At 40.7% G+C, this 18716-nt stretch overlaps 1 protein-coding gene across 4 annotated transcripts in view; it reads right to left on the bottom strand.

Annotated features, from left to right (window-relative positions):
- Nucleotides 1–18716, bottom strand: part of LOC139973069 (dystrobrevin beta-like) — an 85435-nt gene that overhangs the window by 63492 nt on the left and 3227 nt on the right. Inside the window, exon 1 of one of the 4 annotated variants that reach the window (XM_071979441.1) lies at nt 17701–17942. The exons of the other annotated variants lie outside the window; for them this stretch is intronic. The gene's annotated coding sequence lies outside the window, so the exon portion shown is untranslated. Of the gene's footprint in view, nt 1–17700; nt 17943–18716 lie in introns of those variants that run through there. 4 annotated transcript variants of the gene reach the window in all.

Here is an 18716-nt window from a genome sequence, read left to right on the forward strand (position 1 = left end):
ATTATTTCTTCATCCTTAAATTATTAATGTTCTATTTGGCTTTCCAGAGCTTCAAGTGTTCCACAAGGAAACAACACACATACATGCATGCACCCATTATCTAACCACACTCCACACACACTGTATGCAGAGTCATATCCTTCCCACTTGTAAATAAAATCCCCAACTCTTTCAAGCTCATATATTTTGACAATCTATCTCACAAACCTCAAGGGCAAACTTGTTCCAACACTTTTTACACATCTCAGAGTAATTTGAATGTAAATGAGGATCTAAAACATGTTTTTACGCGTTTCGTAGGTACATGTTTCAGCTTTTCTTACTTTAAAAGTTAATATGTTTTGCTTGTTTCATGTACCTTCGTTACTTCTTACGCTTTTGTGTGGGTTTTCCCCTTGTAGCGTAATTTGTAGCGTTGCCTATACCGCCTTGTTTACGCGGATAGGCATGTTTTTCCGTATGTACATGTGTTTCAGCTTTTCTTACTTAGCATAAGATGTTTTGCTTTCATGTACTTCGTTAATTTTTACGCTTTCAGTGTGGGTTTTCACTTTTGTAGCGTAGTTGTTGCCACGTTCCGATATCTCCTAACTAGTCGAGATAGTCGGCTCGTTTCGTTGTTTTTCATGTTAAGACGGGAGTATCCTTGATTTCATATATTGTTGTATATTTTCATGTTTCCTCCAGTTGTTGCTACGTGCGCTCCCTGAGTCTCATGACTTGGGGTGTACCTCGTAGCCTTGTTCCCCCCTCCGCTGGTTCGCGGTTAGGGGGTTCTCTCCCTTATATACTTGTTTCGTCCTTTTACAAGTTTTCGATGCATATATGTTTAGTTACGTTGCTTCCATATGTCGGAAGTGTTTCTCCTTGTAACGTATCTTGTATGCCGCGAACTCCTATCCAGTACTAGGCGGTTCGATTACGTTGTTGTTGTTCTTGTTTGAACCTTCATATATTTGTACATATTTTCATGTTCTCCATGGGTTTCGCTACTCGTGCACCTCCTAAGTGTCGGGAGTTTTCACTTGGGGCGTATCTCGTAGCCTTGTTCCTCCCTTCCCGCTCTGTACGCGGATAGAGGGGTTCTCTCCCTTGTATACATGCTTCGTCCTTTTCCTTCATGTATTCTAGTTACGTGTTCGCTTCTAAGTGTGGGAAGTTTTTCACTATTGTAGCGTACCTTGTAAGCCGCGAGCCTCTAGCGGGGCGCGTTGTTTTGTCACGTAACTTTACTCTCTGTTAGCATACTCCCACCCTACTTCCTCCTTATAGTCGTTCCGTTTGATACGTTAGACTATTTGCCGTTAGTCTCTCCTTAACGTGGGTTTCTCAGACATGTCTCGAAGCCACCTTAAATGTGTGAACTGTTCCGAGACCTCTGTCTAGTCTGTTTTGTTTTCACACCAGACAGTGGCAGCACATCGACACCTGGCTAGCAGGCCGGGACAGGTTAGATCTATCACCGAACCCACAGTTCCCCTGGAGGGAATCGGAGGAGAGACAGGAGATGAAGAGGAAGTGAGAGAGTTGGTGGGAGTTGAGATGGAGAGAGGCCAGGAGAGGGCCGGAGAAGAGAGAGAGAGATGGAGATTTGCCACCCAAGGTGCCGGCGTTGTCCGGATGTACCACCAAGGGCTAGGGCAAGGGCAAGGCTCAAGGCCAACCAAAAGCCCATGTGAGAGAGAGAGAGATGCAGATTTGCCACCCAAGGTGCCGGCGTTGTCCGGATGTATCACCAAGGGCTAGGGCAAGGGCAAGGCTCAAGGCCAACCAAAAGCCCATGACAAAGACGGCCAGAGCGGACAGTCCGTCCGGGTCGCAGAGAGCGGCACCCGTTGTGGTGTGCGCAAAGAGAGGGGCTCCGGAGAGCCAGGGTCCGGCGAGACCTCAGAAGGAGCCCGGAACAGACGTTCCCCTCCGACCCAAGGAAGGCTAGGCTCAAGGCCAATAAAAAGCCCTTTAGAAGTTCCGACCGGAACGGACGGAATGTCCGGGTCGAGGAGAGTGGTACCCGGCGTGGTACGCACACAGAGATAGGCTCCGGGAGCCCGAGTCCGGCGAGAGAGGCCGGAGGAGAGAGAGAGAGGAGAAAGAGATATTGCCCCCCAAGGTCCCGGCACCGTCCGGATTCTATGACCAAGGGGGAAGGCAAGGGCAAGGCTCAAGGCCAATAAATAGCCCATTTGAAATTCCGACCGGAATGGACAGAATGTCCGGGTCGAGAGGAGTGGTACCCGGAGATGGGCTCCGGGGGCCCGGGTCCGACGAGACCACGGGTCCAGCGAGACCTCACAGGGAGTGCGGAACCGAGGTTCCACTCCGGATCCCAGGAGTCGGTCCCGGAGCCGGGAACCGATGAGTTCAACAACTGCTGGGCCCCCAGAACGGGGTAGTAAGGGCAAACGCCCAATCCGAAAGGAAAGCCGGCTGGAGCGAGGTCCCCACGGCAAACGGAGATATACTTATCCCCAGCCTCAAAGTTAATCCCGCCTCCAAGAGGGGGAAGAGTCTCTTTCATCAGGGGAGTGTTGCCCCCCGGAACTAGCAGCTTGAGCTGCGACGACAGGTTCGAATCAATTGCGGAAGGACACTGCAATCGCTACACCATTTATCATTACACTTCCGAATGTGTGTTTAATGAGTACCAGCAGAAACCAGGACATGACATAGATTTCCTGTGCATTCATGGGTCATATTCTCCTCGCTAATTATATTTCTCTCTCGTTATAATTCATCGCCATATGTCTAGGTTTGAAACCTTGCTTATGTTTTGTTGTTTAAAACGCTGGTGGAACCCCCTCCAGAGCATGTTAAAATGCGCAAACTGAAGCGATTCTAGTACAGTCTCGTTACTTAGTACCTTGGCAACCTGCCAAGAAGAGAACGTTCTCGAAGCTTGGCAAAGTGCCAGGAAAACGAAGCCTTCCAAGAGTCTTGGCAAACTGCCAAGACAATATTCCCGCGCTGTGTATTTGTTAAGAGAGGAGGGGGGCCAAGCAGTCACCTGGATTGACACGTGTAAGCTCAACGTTTGCTGCAAAGAGCTGTCGACTACGTGAGCGATCCCATGGGATAAACCTCTCTCTCTATTTTTTGGGTGAATTTCCAAGACAAACGCGTTAGTAGTAAGTTGGAAAAGGGGTAGGATAAAACCCCAACAAAGGTACAAGCGCTAACGCGCTCCGAGCATACAGTATGCGCTTCGTGAATAATGTTCGATGTTCCGACATTTTAAGCACAGTTGCATTTCGTAGCACCTGATAGCCTAGTCGTGGCTATGCGCTAGGTGGTTTCAATAGGAAGTTGGATACTTCTACTGTACTACACTACGAAATGGACACGTCTCGACATGGAGAGATTTGAGGAGTAACGGGTACGTTATCATAACATTTATTACGTGTTTATTACGTTAAATGTGGTGTGGTAAAAACGTCGACATAACGTTTCTATGAGATATTAATGTTGTATTAATGTTATATTAATGTCTTAACGTAAATCGTTTTGAAATATGAGCCTGAAAACGTTTTCGGTGACATACCTCTTACACCACTAATAACGTTGTCATAACAAAACACTACATGCTTAGTAACGCTTTTGTGTTTGCTGAGTAACTCCCCGGGCTCCGTTAAGCAGCCAGGGATTTTTGAGGTGGATTTTCTACAAACCCACCCTCTCACCATCTTCACAGCCCCTGTTGGGAGTTTGTTTCTGATGAGTAGGTCTATAGCTCAGTTAGCTCAGGGTTAAAGCCTTTCAGTCATAAGGTCCCCGATTCAGGCCACCCCAAGATTAGTGTATGTTGTCCAGCTACAGAGTTGTTGACTTTTCATAATCATGGACGTTAAATTTGTATGTAAGAGACTGACTTCAGTCAGCTTGCAGCTTGGTTAAGCCAGTGAGGCTTCTTCTCATGTTCCTACTTGCAGGATGATCCTAAATACGTTCTTAAATACATACATATAATTGTAGGAGTCACATAAACAGTAGCATTGTAGCTTTGTTTAAGATTCTGCTGAAGCAAACTATCCATTCAGTACTCAGTCTCATTTTTTGTAGCAGGGTAGCATTGTTTAAGATTCTGTACTCACTCAGCAGAGTGAGATTCTGTACCTTCAGTACTCATTTTTGGAGAGTACTGTGGTCAAGTGGTGAAGGCAGTGGACTGGTGATCTAAGGCTTGCAGGTTTGAGTCCTGGCCGGATCATTCAGTTGTTTCCTTGGGCAAGGCACTTTTTCGTCAGTGCAGCTTCCCATCCAGGAGATACTTGTCTCTATGCTTGACAGGTTTTCGTTGACCGGGGTAATATTGTTAGGCGCCTCAGGCATCATTATCTTTCAATAGGTCTACGCCTTTTCTTCCCCAATATTATGATTAATATTTTTTAGCATGGAAAGAACCTCCATTAAACCTCCCTACAGGGTACAGCTTAGCATCATCAGGACATTCCTTTTCTTCAGAGTTTTCTGATTGCAACGGGTTGATAACTGAAAGAGTCATCAACGGTACTGTGGTACTGAATCAGTACTGCGAGTGCGGCTGTCATACAAGCGCTAACAAGGTCACCAAGCAGGCCGCTGTCCTTGACTTCTTTAGCAGCAGATACACAGGATTGGGCTCTCTGGAGCCCTCCGGCGCCCAGGTACGGGGCTTTTGACTACCATCCTCTCAGACAACACGACGGTGGTAACATACTGTAGCTACGTCAACAGACATGGTGGCACCAGGTCAGGGAGATATTGCCGTCTGGCAAGGGAGACCCTCACCACAGCTACAGAATCTGGCATGGCCCTACAAGTCTCTCAGATAGCCAGAAAGGAGAATGTGATGGCCGATGCTCTGCCCAGGGGACAGCTCCACCCTGACGAGTGGACCCTTTCGCAACGAACATGAAGTAGGTTTTTCCACATGTTCAGCAGACCTCTGATAGACCTGATTGCGACACAGGGCAACAATGGGCTGCTCATCTTGGTTCAGGCGGCCCACCCGCAGGCCTTCCACATAACGCCAGGTCCCTGTCGCGAAACGGACCGGAAGCTTACATCTTCCCCCTCTTGGCATGGTCAGCCATCATAGTGGCCCCGCTGACCCCGGTTCGGGCAAAAGTTATCCAGCTCCTAGCGGACGAGCCAGCGATCCTGCCGGACAAACCACAGTCGGTTGCCCCATAGACGGGGCGCTGGCTCACCCAGACAGCAAGGGCCTACAATTAGGTGCCTGGAAATTGTCTGGTGTTTCCTTAGACAGAAAGGACTTTGGCCGCCAGAGTGAGAACAACCTTGGTACTTACGTTTTCTGCCTACGGAGATTCGGAGTATGCCGAACGAGACAGACTCTGCCTACCATGGCCTTTCTAACCTTGATCGCTGACTCCTTACCCACACTGTTCCAAGAAGGGAGGCAGGGTGTAGACGATCAAAGACTTTCGTTCGGCTGTTGCCGCCTTCCATCAGGGGCTTCCCCTACGGCTCCACGCCAGGCAGCAACGGCTCGCCTTGACTAAGGTGCCTTCAGTCCTACGGTTTGTGGGGTGCTGATAGCTCTCGACCCCTCCTTCTTCGCTAGAACCAGGTTTGGGCTCTCCTACCGGGAGACATCATCATCCCAGAGATCAAGACCTTCTCTTTGATCCCCGAGGACAGACTACAGTATGGTTTCCCATTAGGGCACTGAAGTGGTACCTCAACAGAACACAAGATCTCTTGGGTACTTCGACATCTCTGTTCTTCCTCCTTCGAGTGCCCCACTCAGCAGCCTGGGAGGATACCTTGTCCCGCTGTTTGGTGGAAGCCATCCGCCCTCTGGCTACAGGTCCAGGCAGATCCATGGCTCACAACAGCAGGGGTTTCACTGCTTCTACAGCCCTGTTCGCAGGTTTTCCAATAGTGGACAATCTGCAAGACGACGGCGTGGAAGACTCCAATCACTTCGTCGCCTGCTACTTATCGGACATATCACAGGCCGATTTGGCTTTGGTCGCTCGATGATACGAGCTCCGGGGGTCCCACCCCTCGGGCCTCCCACCATCGGACAGTGCCACTCGGTGCATAGGTTGTGGGGAGACAGGTAAGTGGGGAACGAAGTAAATATTATAAAACTTACTGGTTTATATATTTACGAGTGACCCACTTACCTGTCTCCATTTCCCGCCACCCTCCCCCGAGGGAGGTGGGACGTAGCCGGACGGGGGAGTGGTCGTTCGACCTGACTCATGACTCCTCGCGTTTCGTCGATAGACATCGCCACCCCCTGGGTCGCCTGCGGCTTCTTGTCTATCGGTGGGTGTTGTTTCCTTAGTTTGGTTTACCAGGTTACTCTTTACCATCTAAGGTAGTATGGGCCTCGTCCCCTTGTTCAATTAGGCCTCTGTAAGTGTAGGGGGAGGCACGCCTACGGGGTGACGGAGGGCGGACCCCCACCCCGACTGTTCAGGGTGGGCTCCGCCTGGAGGCGTCAGCAGTCTTTGTTAGCGTTAGATTTTTCCTTCTCGGCGAGCTCGGCGGGTGGCAGGGTTTACCCGCCACCCTCCCCGAGGTCGCGTCAGGGGCCACTTTGTTGGAAAGTGGTCTCAAAATGAAGGAAGGCCATTAGGGCCAATGAGGGTGTACAGTGTTAAAAGATTACCAGGGCATTCTAGACACGGTAGAATGCGGTGATATAAGGGAGAGAACCCCCTAACCGCGAACCAGCGGAGGGGGGAACAAGGCTACGAGGTACACCCCAAGTCATGAGACTCAGGGCGCGCACGTAGCAACAACTGGAGGAAACATGAAAATATACAACAATATATGAAATCAAGGATACTCCCGTCTTAACATGAAAAACAACGAAACGAGCCGACTATCTCGACTAGTTAGGAGATATCGGAACGTGGCTACAACTACGCTACAAAAGTGAAACCCACACTGAAAGCGTAAAAATTAACGAAGTACATGAAAGCAAAACATCTTATGCTAAGTAAGAAAAGCAGAAACACATGTACATACGGAAAAACATGCCTATCCGCGTAAACAAGGCGGTATAGGCAACGCTACAAATTACGCTACAAGGGGAAAACCCACACAAAGGCGTAAGAAGTAACGAAGGTACATGAAACAAGCAAAACATATTATCTTTTAAAGTAAGAAAAACTGAAACATGTACATACGAAAATATATGCCTATCCGCGTAAACAAGGCGGTATAGGCAACGAACGAAGTAGTCTCGCAGAGCTACTACCTGTTACCCTAAAAACGTTACGTAAGAAAAAACGAACGCATGGGCGAGAGTGTACACTAAAAACAGCCCCCAAAAACACCCTTCCCTACAAGAAAAGGATACTTATCAGGCTGGAAAAGATCCTTGGAAGTGCAGAAGTCCTGATAGGAAACTTCTAGAGTATAAATCCAAGGTAATCCGGGCGAATTTCGCGAAAATTTTTCTAACTCCGAAAAACACATTGAGACACTTTGTGGGTAGAAAAATGAAGGAAGGCCATTTGGGCCAGTGAGGGTGTACAGTGTTAAAAGATTACCAGGGCATTCTAGACACGGTAGAATGCGGTGCATAGGTTGTGGGGAGACAGGTAAGTGGGGAACGAAGTAAATTATTAATGTTCTATTTGGCTTTCCAGAGCTTCAAGTGTTCCACAAGGAAACAACACACATACATGCATGCACCCATTATCTAACCACACTCCACACACACTGTATGCAGAGTCATATCCTTCCCACTTGTAAATAAAATCCCCAACTCTTTCAAGCTCATATATTTTGACAATCTATCTCACAAACCTCAAGGGCAAACTTGTTCCAACACTTTTTACACATCTCAGAGTAATTTGAATGTAAATGAGGATCTAAAACAGCTCAAAGAGAACCCCAAGGGACATTCTGAAACAAACAAACAAAACTTTATTCTCCAGCCATGAGGAGGATAAGGTCAATGCTTCCATAGGATAGAGGTATGAATCTGTTAATTTTAGGGGTTAGGATGGGTACCTACTGGCTGCTGTATTACTTCAAGTTCAATTAATACTACTGTACTACTTGAAGTACATCAGTATTAAATTGCAGTACAGAGGGATTACCCTAATCAGGGGGAGTGAGCGTACAGAGGGATTACCCTAATCAGGGGGAGTGAGCAGTACAGAGGGATTACCCTAATCAGGGGGAGTCCTACAGTAAGTGATGCATGTAATGAGATCTACTCACACAAGAAGTAAGCTTTTGAGTGTTTTTCACATCGTAAGTAGGAAGATCCAGTCAGGTACAGTATATCTGTCAGAAGTAAGGTAATAGCCATTAAGGCTTGGATAATGCACGCACAATTACACAATTTGACCGTGTTGTTTAGGATTTGGTGTATCTGGGTCAGCATCAATCTTAATGTGATACGTACTAAATATGGTTTGTACGAATCAACAGAGTCAAACAGATTTGTAGTGCTCAGGAGAGGAGAGAGGGAAGGAGGAAGGAGAAGTGAGGGGGGGGGGGATAGGTGAGCCAATGGGATGAAGAGGTGGAGAAGAGAGGGAAATGAAGTGGAAGAGAGGAGAGAGGATGACACTTCTTGTCATTTTACAGATAAATAATATTGTTCCAAGTTTAAACCTCTCTCTTTAATGTTATTGACTGATTGCCACAGGTTAGAGTACAGTAGTATAGGACTTCCTACTTTACATAATTACAGTATATTTATACTGCCAACATGATTACATTAATGTATCTTCTACCATATAACTTCTACAATACAGTTCATAAGTTCACTATGGGGACATGGCTCTTATTCAATCACATTTATAGGGCAGCTGTGAACAGATTTGGCACTCAAACTAGAAAGCAGTCAACATAAGATTAAGCTTGAAGTACATATTATGTGTACATACACACTCTACATGTTCACATTGATGGTTACAGCAAACAGTAAAAGGTCAAACCACTAGTTAGGAAGCTATTTACAGTAAATTATTGCAGTATTACTACAGTAAGTTACAGTACAATACTACTACAGTAACTGTACTTCTACTGTAACCTTACCAGTATAAGGTTCATGTACTACATGCTCTGTTACTACTGTACTGTTGAGTACAGTACGTAGATATATCATACTGTACTTATAACCTTACCAGTATAAGGTTCATGTACTACATGCTCTGTTACTACTGTACTGTTAGTAGTACAGTAGATATATTAAACTGTACTAATAACCTTACCAGTATAAGGTTCATGTACTACATGCTCTGTTACTACTGTACCGTTGAGTACAGTAGATATATCAAACTGTACTTCTAACCTTACCAGTATAAGGTTCATGTACTACATGCTGTTACTACTGTATTGTTGAGTACAGTAGATATATCATACTGTACTTATAACCTTACCAGTATAAGGTTCATGTACTATATGCCCTGTTACTACTGTACTACATTGAGCACAGTTGATATATCATACTGTACTTCTAACCTTACCAGTATAAGGTTCATGTACTATATGCTCTGTTACTACTGTATTGTTGAATACAGTATATCATACTGTACTTATAACCTTACCAGTATAAGGTTCATGTAAGTTGCTACAGACTCACCAGCAAACAGGCATTAATTTCAGTGAAGACAGATAAGCAGGAACACAGCAGATATTGATTTAACAGCTCTGATATCCCTGGGATAAAATATCAAGTTAATTGGTCTCTGTATGAGAAATAGATGTGGCTCCGGAGTAGTTTCCAATAGAATGTAATATTGGAACAGATCCACCAGCACAAACTAGGACACAACAAATTACAGTTACTGCTGAAGGTGACACTTAAATTTAGACAGCCATGATTGTAAGACGATGAACGTAATATACTAAATAACTAACAGCTTTACAAACATTTAAGTCAAAATGCTGCTCAAATACAGCAAACAATAGGCAAACGAAAGGCCCAAGTACTGGGGAAGACGTTAATTAGAAGGGAACTTCAACAGGAATTCATAATTAGGATGGGACTGATTGACAAACAAGAGCTTGATAATTCTGTAGTAATCACACAGGTTCAACTATCTCACAAAAGAATGTACAAAAGGTTGATTGATTAGTACATACAGTAGGTCATAAAGTACATTGATAATGTAAAATCATTACATAGCTTAAACACAGCTTATTAAGTACTCTGTAGTTTCTTTGTACAAAAGGCTGATAAGGTCAAACACAGTACATTAATATTGTAACATCATTACAGAGCTTAAACACAGGAAGTTAATTACAAGTACAGCATAAACTCTAGATTCATCTACTAAAGCTCCACTATTCTAAGATTGATTCATTGACCGTTAATTAATGTCATCAGTTTAGTAAATGATCGCCATTTTAATTACTGTACTTGGATGATTGAGTCATTCTTGATACACTTGTTCCACTAACTTGTTATGTTCACTTCCAGAGTTCTACAGGCATGAATTCTGTTTTTTTGTGGTCAATACTGACTTCCTAACCGTTCACACCTGTGGGCGTGTGTGTGTGTGTATGTGTGTGTGTGTGTAGACAACTCTGCCCTATTTATTAAATTATTAACCTGTTTCCTGCAGCTATATAGACCTTTCCACAGCCCCCTCTTCTAACAAGTTCAAAAGGTCAACAATTCAAAAGTTAAATGAGTGCATCCTTTACTCTCTTTCTTACATGGAACACACTGGTTAATCTTATGTTTCAAAAAGGATCATCAAATTAGAAATATAAAATAAAGAAATATTGAAAAATTAATGGCACAATAGAGATTAAACACATTTTAGTTACATTTTCAGTAGGGTTATGAGTGACTTTGATTCATCTTAAATCATGTAATAATTACATTGACACATAATTTAATAACACCTCCCTCTAATTCAGAGAACTTTCTATCTGGATAAAACTTAAAAATCGGAGCTCTGAATGTTCCTACTTTACAAGTTATCAACTACAGTATTTACTCTGCTACCAAACACAAAAGTCCTACAGATTTTGTGTGATTGAATACCATAGCCTACCATCACGGCACAATTTATAAGCTAGAAATTAAAATGTATCAACCAAGTATAAATTAAATATTACAGACCTAAACTTGAGTCAACAACTTTGAGTCAAAATGTGTACATGTACAGTACATACATCAGCCACTCCTTAACGTATAGACAATAATTGAGAAGAAAAAACATCATCAGCTGCATCAGATGGATTCATTTATTGGCTTGGGATTTATCAGCTCAGATAAAATTACAAGTAATAATGAGCAATAACATACAGTAGTAACCCTTCTTCTTTGTGATTGTTTATAAAAAAAAATCATAAAATCCTAATAAAAGACCATAATAAGACATTTAAACTATAACCATGAGTCATGGTAAATAACCTTCAAACTCATAAATGACAACACTATAACAAAATAATCCTCCTGAAATGAAATTTGAAAGTACATCTACCTTGGATGTTAAACATTTTCTTGTTTCTCAATTTTTCAAAATTTATTGGTTATTGTGTAAAATTTATTAGGCATTGAATAAAATATGATTGGGTTCTGTTGAAAAATATTAAATTTTATAGGGCAAAAGGAAAGAGCCAGCTGGATTTCCATGACAGTGACACTGTTTCCAGCAATATTTTACATTGTATGCTAGGAATGATTTACATTACATTAGGGATGCAATATCACATACTGTACTAACACTACTGTGTGTAATGTAAGATACGCAGAGAGTGTCTGGGTGGAACAGATTTCCAGATATTAACTTGTACAGTATGTACAGCATGCTTGTAAAAGACAACTTGAATGCACATGTATATTAAACACATACATGTATGTAAGATGTAACAAAATTAATTTACTTCTTTGTAAAGCGCTTTGAGCAGTAACTTTTGTTTACTGATTTGGCACTATATAAGTCTCATTTATTATTATTATTAAACTGAGATAGGGTTAAACATTCATGAAATATATGTTAAATCAATGCTTGAAATTTTGAGAACATCTCTTACAGTACTAAATGGTTTTAAGTATAAAGCCGATCAGCATTGCAATGAAATGACCTCACTTGACTTGAATCTTATTGTGATATCACTTGTGTTGTAAATTGTTGTACCATTCACCTAAACAGATCGACTTATTGCTGTGGAAAGGTTCAGTTCTTTCTGAAATTTACATACAAATACTTCCGTATTTAAAGTCTTCAGAGTTTCTAACATTTGTAATTTATTCTTTATCACCATTTTGGGAAATTCAAATGTTACTAGGTAAAAGGAACTAAAGGTCAATTTTGTTTTTAAATGTTTGTCACGTTTAATGTAACATGGACTTATGGCATGGTATTTATGAATATTGCATGTAACCTTCTGTGTGTTTCACTTACTTCCATACATAGTAATGTACTGTATGTACTGTTCAAGTACACTGTGTACAGTAATGGTCTGAACCAGTGGCATCACTGATACTGACATATCTTAATATGTAACTTGAATTGTGATTGTGTCACTTTGATTAATAGTTACTTTGGGAGAAGTTCTCAGGTGATTTTGTACTTTACATCCTGACATAACTTTATAACGGAGAGATGGATGAGGCAGGGAGTAAGGGAGCGAGGGAGCGAGGGAGGGAAGGTGGGATGCTTTCATGATGAAGATTACTTACGACCATCATCCATCATCCAGAGGTGAGAGATTGATTCAACAGGGTATGAATATTTAAAAGCAGAACCCTACTGTTAGTACTCTAGTCTTATGCACATTGATGCTAAATATTTGTATGGAAGCCACAGTAAAATGAGCATTAACTGCTGAAGTAAACAATGTCACAGCTTGGAAATAAATACCATAGCGATAACAAATGTAGTCTGACAGGGGTGGGTGTGGATAAGAAAGATGGGTCCTTCTCCTAAGCAGGGACCATCAGCACCAATCATAGTAGTTTATCTGGCCTGTCTGCTTTTAATACATACTATCCCCACCAATCAAACCCCCCCCCCACCACAACCTCCCTCCCCACTTTCCCACCAACAATTTGAGCAATAATTGAAATCATACCCAGTAAACTCACTATTTTCTACAACAAATTAGTCACACCATCTATCACAATTCAGACATGTTCAATATAATTGAGTTAACTGAATTTACAGTACTGTAGCTCCCCTCACCACACCCAAATGAAGTACAGGACAATACTTTACCATACCCCTGGTCATTCTCTATGCATGCAAATCACCATGCATGATACATCAATCACTGAGTACAAACCTACAGGCAGCCATACTAGCTCCCCTCACTATACCCCAATGAAGATCAGTACAGTACCATACCCCTGGTCATTCTCTATGTAAGCAAATAACCATGCATGATACATCAATCAATAAGCACAAACCTACAGGCAACCCTACTACTGCAGCTCCTCTCAACATATCCCATTGGAAACTACTTTCAAAAGTCACTTGACCCAATGAACTAAACAACATTCCTTCCTTTACAACATTTCCAGAGTCAAAATATTTTGATAATACTCAGTAAATCATATCTGTACCTGTCAAGTCTTGCTAGTGATATAACACTATAAAATCATTAGGTTGTTCGATCCAGCCTGTTCATACAGACAGCTCTACTGAGGTGCAATATTACTGGGGTACCACTGGTGATAAGTAGGGACTTGTAAATCTGTATTTCTTGTGCATATTCAATATCTTGTTAGCTTAGATCTTGTGGAGTGTGCAATGGTCAATCGTATCATACAGTAAGTAAACTTTGGTTTCCAGCTAAAGTGAACACTGTTTAGTTGCATATACCTATGTTTTTCAGGTTACAAGATAGAAATAATAAAACCCCTGGCTACCTACTAAACTCACATCAACTAAGTATACTGTAAGTATACTTACTGTATTGGTAATTTATTATGCACACAACCTTGGCTTTGAGCTGGGAAAAAAACCATATCATAACAAGGGTTAATTGTTAAGCCTAATTGATATTGCATACAACTTGTATCAACTCACAATAGAATCAAATACTTCAAGTCCAGGTATTGCATACATAGTATGAACTCACAATAGAATCAAATAAATCAAGTCCAGGTATTGCATGTACTACACAAGTATTAACTCACAATAGAATCAAATACTTCAAGACCAGGTATTGCATACATAGTATGAACTCACAATAGAATCAAATAAATCAAGTCCAGGTATTGCATGTACTATATACAAGTATTAACTCACAATAGAATCAAATACTTCAAGTCCAGGTATTGCATGTACTACACAAGTATCAACTCACAATAGAATCAAATAAATCAAGTCCAGGTACTGCATGCACTATACAAGTATCAACTCACAATAGAATCAAATAAAATCAAGTCCAGGTATAACATGTACTATACAAGCATTAACTCACAATAGAATCAAATACTTCAAGTCTGGACAGGTATTGCATGTCCTACACAAGTATCAACTCACAATAGAATCAAATAAATCAAGTCCAGGTAAATTGCATGTACTACACAAGTATCAACTCACAATAGAATCAAATAATCAAGTCCAGGTATTGCATGTACTATACAAGTATCAACTCACAATAGAATCAAATAAATCAAGTACAGGTATTGCATGTACAGTACTATACAAGTATCAACTCACAATAGAATCAAATAAACAAGTCCAGTTATTGCATGTACTGTACAAGTATCAACTCACAATAGAATCAAATAATCAAGTCCAGGTATTGCATGTACTACACAAGTATCAACTCACAATAGAATCAAATAAATCAAGTACAGGTATTGCATGTACAGTACTATACAAGTATCAACTCACAATAGAATCAAATAAACAAGTCCAGTTATTGCATGTACTGTACAAGTATCAACTCACAATAGAATCAAATAATCAAGTCCAGGTATTGCATGTACTATACAAGTATCAACTCACAATAGAATCAAATAAATCAAGTCCAGGTACTGCATGTACTATACAAGTATCAACTCACAATAGAACCAAATAAAATCAAGTTTGGGTATTGCATGCACTCAATGTACAGTCTGTGAACCTAAACATTTTAAATCTCCTTTACACCATAAATGTTCCTCTTTATAGGCATATTTTCCAAGTAATTCTTGCAGCCTGTTTTCATTTTCTCCCGACATTATTCAAATCACTCGGTGCTCCAGCAGATCCAGCAACATAAATTTCTTTGAAGACTGACAAGTATCCAATTTCCCTAAGAAGCAGGACAGTCTAAGGAAAGAATATCATTAATGCTCTTACAGTGCGGGTGGAAGTGCAGAATTAAACAATCCAAAGGGACTACTAATGGCTTTTCTAAAAATGAGATTCCTTTTAAAGAGGTGAGGCATATCAAGGAAACAAGAAATAGTACAGTACTTGTAAGCTTGATGCTTCCAAAGGTGAGGCAGAAGGAAATAGGAATAGAGAGATGGTTATCAAATATCCCACCAAACAGGAAGAAGAAAATGAAACAATAATCATCAGATATAGAAGTCTGAATGTTACAGGAGCCCGGCAAATTGTATGGACTAATGAAAAGAGTTATATAGTTTAGTCGTTTCTTATATGTACAGTGTACATATAACCATACTGTGTCATATGCAGGAGGTACAGTAGGCATTATAATGATAATATTGTGGTAAACATTATAGATGGTCAAGTTGTAGCCTGAGGGGAATGAACTTGACAAAATTCAACCTACAGGTGTAAAATTTTCTGATTAAGTGTTTAAACATTGTAAAGTTGTAGTTGTAGAGGACGGCAAACTTGCAGACTGGGATATATGAAAATGATCAATTTCAACAGGAGCACAATTTCATAATTTATACTGTGTGTTGTGTAGAAGAACAACACTGAAACACGTACCCCAAATTCATGGAACTGCTACACGTGCCCCGAATACACTTAACAAAACAAGCAAGGGCTGTCCTTAAACCTTCCCAAAATCTGTATAAAATTCTGATAAGAAAATTCCACAATTTTAGGTTTACATTTGTCATTATTGAGTATCTTTAATAGTCAGGTTAATGAACAGCAACATTACTCCACATCGATAGGTTATTTAAAATTGCATCATTAAACAACGATAAAATCAAAATCATTCGACAATTAAAACTGTTTTAAGACATGACATCTTAAACTGTCCTACAATACTGCAGTACTGTATGTTACATTAAACCAACTAAGAATGTTAAATCCTGACCAGTGTCTTGAGTATCAAACTATTCCAAATAATAAATAACACGACCACTCACAGCATTTCCTTAACATGTTACTTTCTTGACGAGGAATCCCCTGAGCTACAAAGGTGTCATCTCTCAGCAAGAATTTATTTTCATTGCTTCATTTGACCTTACTGTACTTAGTCCTAATTTTCCTGTAGAATCTAGCATGTCTAAACCATACTATGTATTACTGTACTTTGACAGTACTTTTATCTGAGCTGTTACCATTCAAGGCAATAAATTGTGCCATGTAACTTAATAATGTTGAAGAAAAGGTACAAAATTAGCGATCTAGTTCATACTTTTATTAAAACAAGTATTGATTTTATCTATTTAGATACATTGCACTAAGTCTATGCTGGGCTGTTTTCTACGGTCTATTCTTTCTTAATATTGATTTAATTCTTTTCTATCTGGTATAGTGTTCTATCCATCACATCTCAGAATGCAAACAGTAGATAGATTATCCAAATCAGTGAAAATCATTGAGATATAATCTGGAATGAATATCTGGTTTAAATACAGCAGGACTTTGCTTCCTGGTTAGCTGCTGCATGCTGAAGGGTTCATGTGAAATGTGTGATTTAGTATATACATACAGTAAAAACATACAGTAACTACTGTAAGGAGGTAGATAGCTTAGGAAAAGACCACTGAGTCATGAAACAGATGAAAAGCTTTGAATGAAGCAGCTCATATCTGACATTAATTATGTCAATTTATGGTTAGAGAAACAAGCTTATAATCTTTGAGGCAACACTCCCACAAGTCTACCTGGTCAGTACTTACACTGGACGACCTACAAATGAGTACATATTGTACTTTGTTATTTTGTGTGTCAGTAAGCCAATACCTAGTGTGTCTTGGTTTCACTGTTGCTGCAGTATTTCTTCAGAAGCATGATACAATACGTGAGTATAATTAGGAATAATTAGGAATCTTGCCACTAATTCCGATAACTGTTTTCAGCATACAGTACAATAATGACAGGATCACAAAAGTAATACTGTAATAAGTCTAATGGATTTATAAACATAGTGAAATTAAGTTACAATACTTGTGACCAATCAGAGACCTTAAACACTTCCAGAACTAGGTGAAACAAACTGTAGATGCATTCTGGTGCATGCATTCAAAGTGTAAGGAGGTTAGAATTACTTAAACAGATGAAACCCAGATTTGGGCCATTTTTTACCTACTGTATGGTGGCCTTTAAGCCCTTCCCTTTGACAGAGGTCTCTGGTAACTACATACACTGCACTACATTAGTTACTTACAGAATGCGTCTATGTGAATATATCCTTCTGGCTGTTTAATACCATAAATCCAACACATTCATGTGTAATGAGGACAAACTGATTAGAGATATCAAACAATTCTCCACAGCAATTAACTCAACGTAATCCAAAGATACATCATGTATTAATTAGCAAAATATTCAGAGAAGATTTCCCAGTTTACTCCAATAACACAAAGAATATATAATTATTTCCATAACAAACCTTTGCCACTGTGATCAGTTCCCAGAGGCAGCAATAGGTAGCTATTTTTCAATGCACCTGCAGTGTAGTACAGTTTATTACATGCGTATTGTCCTAGCTTAATATCTTCTCTGACTGTACTCTTGAACTCCCATGAAATAATCTATGACTGAAACTTGAGACGCCTTCTCAACTATCAACACCATATTTCATCTTGAAGGCCAAATGCAGGAGTCTACATGCATCTACTTTATCATGCAATCTCACTCCCATTATCATTATTTGTGCTCTGACACAGGAGGCCTTGTATATCAACACTGGACAAGAAATGCGCTGGCAGCTTTGCCAATAAGGTCACACTGCTGCTGCTGTGCTGGGTTTGTTCTCCTGATTTCACAGGCTGTGTAATTAAATGAACTGCATTCTTTTTCACCTCAAGCCAAATCACACCAACATCCCTGAGTAAAGTCATTTGTTATTACAACTTGAGCCACGACTCAGCGGTTGATCAGCCAATCAGCATATTCTAGAGTTGTTAAACTTTCATCCTATTTTACAGAACCGGAGGACGGGACAGTGCCAAGAGGACACATTTGAGATGAAAAAACTGATAAATATTTACATACACTTGTTGCAGGGTTGTTGAAAAGTAGTCAAAATTGAATTTTACAGAAAAAATGGAAATATAAAAATTAATTTTTGGAAACATTACACCCTGCTTTGTATTCAAGGCTTTATATTCAGGGGGGATAGGAGGCTTTATATTCAGGGGGAGGGGTAGGCATGAAACACAATCACATGGTGCACATTGACAGACTTCACATCATTGTGTTCATTCAGTACAACATTTCAAATGTCTATATTGCACTCATTAGCATTAGCATTCATATACACACAAAGAGATTTATCTTGATGAAATATTTCTAGCTTGAGCATTTACTTGTATTTTTGTTCACTGTTGCATAAAAGAATCGTAAATCTAAAGAGAACCTGCAGTGCTTGTACTTGGGCCTTGTTGCAATACAAGAGATATTTTC

The sequence above is a fragment of the Apostichopus japonicus genome, chromosome 9, assembly GCF_037975245.1.
Source record: "Apostichopus japonicus isolate 1M-3 chromosome 9, ASM3797524v1, whole genome shotgun sequence".
Classification (NCBI taxonomy): Eukaryota; Metazoa; Echinodermata; class Holothuroidea; order Aspidochirotida; family Stichopodidae; genus Apostichopus; species Apostichopus japonicus.